The following is an 8,488-nucleotide window of genomic DNA, read 5'->3' as shown; positions in this document are numbered from 1 at the left end:
TCAGCTCAAATTGATCTGGTCAGCTTGGTTTATCATCCATAGCTGCTTTTTGGGGGAGTACAGCTTTAAATATGGTGCCACGTTTAAAGCAGGTGTTTTGTCAACACACTTGTTCTGGTGTTTGGTAGGTTTTGACAGGCTCCCATAGCAATTGTGGACCCAACATCAAAAGGATCTGTTTTTCCAGCAAATTTTAAAATCGAAGATGTGGACCATTTTGAATGTTTTTGGTGTGTGGTAAGGCACAAACTCTGAACTTGGGCTAGCCACGGTGATTAATGAAACGGACGGTTCTGATTATTGAGCTGAAGAATTTCAAAGGCAAGTTCAGCCTCAGAAGTGAGTTTTTGCCCAGGAGGTCACAACAGATCTCGCTGTGCTCCAGTGGAGTCCTTTAATCCTTCTGCCCTTCAGTGTCCACACTGCAATGAAACTTCTTTCCAAGCGATCCCCAGCCCTGTCTTCTGTTCAAGTGCAATTCAGTCAGGTTAGGGTGCTATCCCTTTTGTTTTTCAGACGCTGGGGCCTACATCAGAGTCTTGGGTTCTGAGTTTGTTCAAGGACTATCAGGATGTTTTAAGAGTTTGTTAAGTAACTCACTAAGAGACTCTGAGGCTTGTAATGCTGAATAGAAGTTTTGTTATTGGTTACACAACTATTTGCTTATGTACAAATCATAACCCAAACTATGAGTTAACTCTATGAGTCACTTCAGACTGACCCAGGTCCCTTATCATTTGAACATTGTACAGCAGACAGTACTGCTCTCTAGTTTCCCATTAACCCTGCTAAGCCAAACATCCTTATACTATCTCAACCAGTATTCCTTGATTAAAGTCATAACAGCACATTGCATTTATTTTACCATTTAATCGTAATAAATGATAATTGTCGTAAGGTTCATCAGTCACAGAATGTAGAGAATAGATGCAGTGAGTTTGTGAGTGGGCATTTATTCACCAACCATTGTGGCCACACAATATTATGCTTACACATACTTTCTAATTAGGAATTTATAGCTTAACAATAACACACCAAAGGGAAAAGTTCATGTTTCTTTCCATTGGGTGAGGTGAGGATTTTTATGTTCCTGTTTAATATGGTGACTGTATTACTGTCTCTGTTATCATTCTCCTATCACAACAACGTAATCTGATTGTTTAAAGCAAGAACTTGTTTTATATATCATTAAACACTCCCAAAACTCATAACCAATTAAGTACTTTCTCGGTAACTCATTAATGTAGGAACTCCAATAGCCCATTTGCACACAGCACAGTCTCATATTCAGCAGATATCCACTTGAGTGATGAAGAATAAACATTAGCCAGGACATTGAGCTGAACAGCTTTCTCCGCATTAAATTGCACCTGAGATCTTCATATCCACCTGACAGCAGAAGTCTCAGTTTAATGTGCCACTGAAAAATAGCACTGCCAACATAGCAGCACTCCCTCAGTACTGTACCAGAAATGTCATCAACACTGTCGGCAAAAGTCCCTGAAGTGAAGTTTGAACCTGATCTAGAGACGAGAAAGCTACCACTGAGCTACGGTTAACATTCAAGAGCAACTGCCAGCTACCCATTTCTGAGTGGACAACATTGTGCAAGCGAATCGAGGGATTGGGAGAACCACTGCAGTTGCCCCTCTCTACTTGTCATGTCTTGACATAATCTCCACACAGTGTGTTAAATGAATAAATATCCATCTGCTAGTGGGTTGTTTGCAGTCGAGGTTTAATTTTAAATGAACAGAATGTGCATATTGCTTACTGCACTCCAGCCATATAGAAATCATAGAATCTCTACAGTGCAGAAGGAGGCCATTTGGCCCATCGAGTCTGCACTGCCAACAATCCCACATCAGGCTCTAATTCCACAACCCGACATATTTACCCTACTAATTCCTCCAATCCACATATGCTGGGACACTAAAGGGCAATTTAGCATGGCCAATCCAACTAACCGACACATCTTTGGACTGTGGGAGGAAACCAGAGCACCTGGTGGAACCCACGCAGACATGGGGAGATTGTGCAAACTCCACACAGACGGTGACCCAAGCCGGGAATCAAACCCACATCCCTGGAGCTGTGAGCTGTCAGGGCTAACCACTGTGCCACAGTGTCCCACATATGGCACTCACTGAGCAGTCTAACCCTTGCTCCCTGTGACCGCTGGAGATCACTTACACAAATCTTTGATTGCTTTGGGTCCCAGACCGGATCTCTGGTCAGCTGACCATGGGAACTGGTTGATTTCCTGTTCTCCTGTAGCAGGCCCACCTGCTCAGTGATGGCAGCTCAGCTGATGTGTATCCAAACCATTCAGGTTTCCCATTGCTGTGTTTGGACAGGTACACTAGCCCCTATTCCAAACTCGCCTGTTCCATGGGAAACCTGAAGTTGTGTCCTTGAGTAGATGTGTTGCATTTGGGAGAAGGTTAGTCATATTTCTAAAAGGTGCATATTAGATTCAAAGTCCACTAGGATGACAGGGGTAACTAATATCAACCAATTAATAGAATGGCATCTACATCCATAGGGGTATCAGTAATTGATATACCAATGGATGTAGATACCATCCTCTTAATTGTATTACCTAATCCAAGGGTTCCATTGTTTTTAAATTGTGAAGTATGGACGAGAGACCAGTGGTTAGAATTTTGGTCTTGTAGTGATGCCTGGAGAAGTATCACAGAGGCCAGCATCCCTTCCTGGGGATCTGCCACCAAACGCCTCCTGCATGGCCCAGCCAATGTTGCAGCAGGAAAAAGATGTATCCGAGTGTAGCCCCTGCATCCAGCAGAGGCTGCGAATCAGTGTTATCCTGACGTTCCAGAACACATCCCCAGTGTGACGTCAAGTTCCAGAATTTTCGCCATGCTGGTCCTGTGCACCCACTGCTCTTCAAGAGTTTGGTGTGAGGCTGCAACCTGGGCACCGGAATAATGTTCCTTAAAAGGGCAGGCACCCAAATTGAAGTTTGGCAATGTCATTCTTGACAACTTCTTCCATTGCAAGGAAGTACTCCGGAACGAGTACTGTTTCATTGTCAGCAACTAAGTTCATTCACCTGCTGTAAGATTGAACACTGAGAATTCTAATCAACATTTAGACAACGATTCTTATCTAGAATTATTCGAGACACAATGCCGTTTGAATTTATTCAATCTTGCAGTATTTCAGGTCAGGTTCAATTCCCTTTGACACAGTATAAGTCAGGCTCCACATCTGAATGTACAGGTTGGCTCAGAAAGGTTAGGGTTACAGTTCATATACAAACTTGCTGATAAGTTAACAACTTAATTCATGACTTGATTCTTTACTGGGTGGGATTGCTCTCACATGGTTCCGTTCTCATCAATCTAACTGGAGTTAGAGAATCACTTGCACTGATTTCTCTTCCTGCTCCTGCACACTTATCTCTGGTGAGTCCCAAGGATTGACCATTGGGCTCCTCCTATTTCTCATCTACCTGCTGCCCTTTGGCAATATTATCCAAAGGCACGGCAACAATTTTCACATGGATGTTGATGACACCCACCAGCAGCATCTCTTGATGCAGTCACAGAGAAGGGTGATGAAGGGAATTTGATTTGATTTATTATTGTCACATGTATTAGCAGATAATGAAAAGTATTCTTTCTTCTGTGCTACACAGACAAAACATGTGGTTCATAGAATGCATAGGGAGGAAGGAAAGGAGAGGTTGCAGAATATAGTGTTACAGTTCATAGCTAGGGTATAGAGAAAGATTAGCTTAATATATGGTAGGTCCATTCAAAATTCTGATGGCAGCAGGGAAGAAGCTGTTCGTGAGTTGGTTGGTACATAATCTCAGACTTTTGTATCTTTTTCTGGATTGGAAGGAGATGGAAGAATGCATGTCTGGCGTGTGTGGGGTCCTTGATTATGCTGGCTACTTTTCTGAGACAGCAAGAAATATAGACTGAATCAATGGGTGGGAGGCTGGTTTGCTTGATGGACTGGGCTTTGTTCACAACCCTTTGTAGTTTTTTGCAGTCCTGAACAGAGCAGGAGCCATACCAACCTGTGATACAACCAGAAAGAATGCTTTCTATGGTGCATCTGTAAAAGTTGGTAACTGTTGTAGCAGACATGCCAAATTTCCTTAGCCTTCTAAGAAAGTTGATGGGCTTTCTTAACTATAGCGTCATTGTGGAGAGACCAGGACAGGTTGTTGATGATCTGGACACTTAGAAACTTGAAGCTCTTGACCATTTCCTCTTCGTCCCCATTGATGTAGACAGGGGCATGTTCTCCGCTACGCTTCCTGAAGTCCATGACTATCTCCTTCATTTTGTTGACACTGAGGGAGAGATTATTGTCACCGCACCAGTTTATCAGATTGCAGTAGATGTTGTCAACATGGATTTTTTAAATTCTTTCTTGGGATCTGGGGCATCACTGGCAAAACCAGCATTTGTTGTCTATCCCTAATTGCTAGTGCTAGGCTTACTGCTTTGTTTGCTATGCACAAATAATCTTGAAATATAGAGTAAAATTCAAAATTTGCCAATAATGTCAAACTTGGAGAAGTGATGAAAAGTAAGGATGATACTAATCAATGCAACAGGAAATAGATAAGCTGGTAGACTGAGCTGACAAGAGGCAGATAGAATTTAGTTTAGAGAAGTGTGAGGTGATGCATTTTTCACATGTTATAAAGGCAATATAGATTAACAGCACAATTCTAAGAAGTGTAAAGGAAGATGGGTTCTGGGGGTCCATGTGCATTGGTCTTTATGTTGGTCAGACATATTGAGAAGTGGTTAGCAAAGCATCTGGGATCTAGGACTTCATTAAGAGGTGCTGAGAACAAAAGCAAGGAAGTTATGCTGAACATTTATAAAGTTCTGGTTAGGCTCCAACTACAGAGTTGCTAAATCACCATACATGAGGGTTCCTGAGAGTGTGCCATGGAAATTGATCAGAAAGGTTCTAGGGATGTGGGGATTTTAGATACAAGGTCAGCTTGGAGAAGCTGGGGTTGTTCTCCTTGGAGCAAATGAAATTGAGGATGACAAGATTATGACAGGTTTGGATATGGTAGAAAAGTTTAAAAACTCTCCCCATTAGCTGATTGTAAAAGATTATGGGGCACAGATTTCAAATTTTATGCAAGAGATGCAGGGTTAATGTGAGAACGACATTTTTACACAGTGCAGGGTAATGACCCGGAACTTGTTGCACACGCAGGTGCTGTATGCAGAGATGACAAGTGATTTCAGAAGGAAAATGAATGGGCATTTGAAGGAAATAAAGCTATTGGGTTACGGGGATTGAGCAAGGGGATTCTCCAAGGATAGACTCGATGGGCTAAATGGACTCCTTTGGTGCTGTAAACAACTCTATAACTTTATTTCCCTGTAATACTCTCCCCACATCTCTCCATCTCTTTACCTCACTTACCCCATTAAAACCTTCCTTAAAACCTATCTCTATGACCTGACCCAATATGTGCTGATGTGGAGTACTGCCAGACTTTGTTTCCACAGAATCCCTGCAGTTCAGAACCAGGCCATTCAGCCTATCAAGCTTGCACCGACAACAGTCCCACACAGATCCTATCCCCATAAGCCCATATATGTATCCTGCTAATCCCCCTGACACTAAGGGGCAATTTAGCATAGCCAATCCACCTAATCTGCACATCTTTGGAGTGTGGAAGCAAACTGGAGCACCAAGGGGAAACCCATGCAGACACGGGGAAAATGTGCATCCTCACACAGTCACCCAAGGCAGGAATTGACCTCGGGTCTCTGGTGCTGTGAGACAGCAGCGCTAATCACTTTATAATGTTCTTGTGCAGCACCTTGTGACATTTCATTGCATTAAAGGAACCATGTAAATATAAGTTGTTGTTTTTGAAGATGGAGAAATTGCAAGATTGGAATAGTGTCCTTACAGGAAGCAAGGTGTGAGGAAGTGCAGTTGAGGGAGCTGTGGGACTCAGCGTGCTTGTGGCAACTATTGACTGATAAACTCCCTCCAGAAATGGAGACAGAAGTCAACGAGGGAAGAATTGGAGGTTGACCTTGTGAAAATGAGTGACTCCCAGAAATGAGATGTCTCAAGTATCTGTAAAGAAATCTCCAGTTTCTTCCAGGGATCTGCTGGTGGTGACATCTTCAGAATTTTAGGTTTGGAAGCTGATAAGTGTATCTGCCTGGTGACCTCATCACAATATTTGTGAGAGGACCCCCTATAGGTGCAGAAAACAATTGCAACAAAAGCCACATGACTGCAAGGACAATTACTGAACAAGTCATTAGGTTGCTGAAGATGCACTTCAGGTCCCTGGACTGATCTGAGATGCCCTTCGCTGCATTCTAGCAAGTGGGAAGTTAAGAACGGTCATGAAAGCTGTGACCCTTAAGATAGTGCATGCAGCCATATGGCAGAGCAATAAGAAACCCCAACACCACTCAATACAAATCACTGCCAGTCATAAATCTTTCCATCATATTTGCTCATCCCTCTTCTCTGATGGCATTGATCTCCATGATGTAGAGATGCCAGTGTTGGACTGGGGTAAACACAGTAAGAAGTCTTACAACACCAGGTTAAAGTCCAACCAGTTTATTTGATAATAATCCTACGAGCTTTTGGAAATGGTGTTCCTTTGTCAGGTGCGTCACCGAAGGAACACTGTTTCCGAAAGCTAGTGGGATTACTATCAAATAAACTGGTTGGACTCTAACCTGGTGTTGTGATACTTCTTACGGCATTGATCTCCTGCAGGCTAATGTTTGTTTTGGAATTCAGAGATGCAACAACTGAAGGGACAACACAATGAAGAATTCAAATAAAGGGCTCATTTCAATGAAGTTTCAATGGCGTAATGACATTAATATTGTCATAAACACTCACGTGAATCCCCTTGTGCAAAGAAGTCTCCATTTTCTCTTCCACTCCTACATAGTGTTATCCCTGTGACTTTGGCAGGGCTAGATAGAGACAGGCTCTCATTCGCCTTTCTCTCATAGCTGAGATGCCCATCATGCACATCCTCAGCTTTTGGAGCCCATGAGGGGCTCAAGTATGGTCTTGCCTGTACCTGAGTGGGACAGACATGGTCATCAGGGCAGCGGCATATGAACCAATGATTTAGGGAGATGGGGGTTCTTGTTCAAGGAATGAGAAATCTTGAGCAGAATCCCCACTTCCTTTTGTCCTTCCTCCATTTTTCCTTCCCGTGACCCATCTGCAGTTCCCTGTTAGAGTGACAGAGATTGTAAACAACTGAAAACTCCATTGACAGGGGCGGGACTGGAAAACCCGCTGCCAGCCAATGGTGGGCTGACTCTGCCACCACAGAGGGTGGTGGAGGATGGGGGGGTGGTGGTACTGGGGTAGGAGTGCCACCCAGAGGAGTTGAGGAGGGGAAGAGCTGGAAATAGAGAGGCTGAAATTGAAAAGAAATCCAGTGAAAATGTTCCGTTTCAGGATGAGAACAGGAATTGGCATTGACACAGTCGTCAATGCGCTGGAAAAAGAGATGAGGGAAGGGTCTCAAGTAAGGCTGGAACAAGGAATGTTCCATCCATCCCACAAAAACTGACATAGACATAGCTAGGACCAATGTGGGTGCCCATAGCAAACATAACAACACCTTTTACGTGGTGAAGTGAGTGGAGTCAAAGGAGAAATTCGATGTGAAATAAATTCAGTCAGGTGCAGAGAGTGACGGTAGATAGGGACTGTTTAGATCTCCATTCCAGGGAGAAGTGGGGAACCCTCAGACAATCGCACTGGGGGATAGAGGCACAGAGAGATTGGATGTCCAGAGGGAAAAAGAAGACAGTTAACACCAGGAAACCAGAAACTATTGAAGTGACGCAGGGTATCAGAGGCATCATGAATATCATAAGAACATAAGAACATAAGAAATAGGAGCAGGAGTAGGCCATCTAGCCCTTCGAGCCTGCCCCGCCATTCAATAAGATCATGGCTGATCTGTCATGGCTCAGTTCCACATTCCCGCCCTCTCCCCATAACCCTTAATCCCCTCGCTTATCAAAAACCCATCAACCCGCGTCTTAAAAATATTTAGCGAGGCAGCCTCCACCACCTCAACGGGCAGAGAATTCCAGAGATTCACCACCCTTTGAGTGAAGAAGTTCCTCCTCAACTCCGTTCTAAACCGCCCCCCCTTTATCTTGAGGCTGTGCCTCCTAGTCCTACTGTCCTTTCTGAGCGGGAAGAGTCTCTCCACCTCTAACCTATCCATCCCATTCATCATCTTATATGTCTCAATGAGATCTCCCCTCATTCTTCTAAACTCTAACGAGTACAAGTCTAGTTTATTCAGCCTCTCCTCATAGCTCAACCCCCTCAACTCCGGTATCAGCCTAGCAAACCTCCTCTGCACTCCCTCCAAGGCCAAAATATCCTTGTGTAAGTACGGCGGCCAAAACTGCACACAGTATTGATAGGAGGAATTTGGAAAAGGGCGGCACAG

The sequence above is a fragment of the Carcharhinus amblyrhynchos genome, chromosome 29 (assembly GCF_965287045.1).
Source record: "Carcharhinus amblyrhynchos chromosome 29, sCarAmb.v2.hapA, whole genome shotgun sequence".
NCBI classification, from domain to species: domain Eukaryota; kingdom Metazoa; phylum Chordata; class Chondrichthyes; order Carcharhiniformes; family Carcharhinidae; genus Carcharhinus; species Carcharhinus amblyrhynchos.
Note: the sequence above shows the minus strand (reverse complement) of the source record.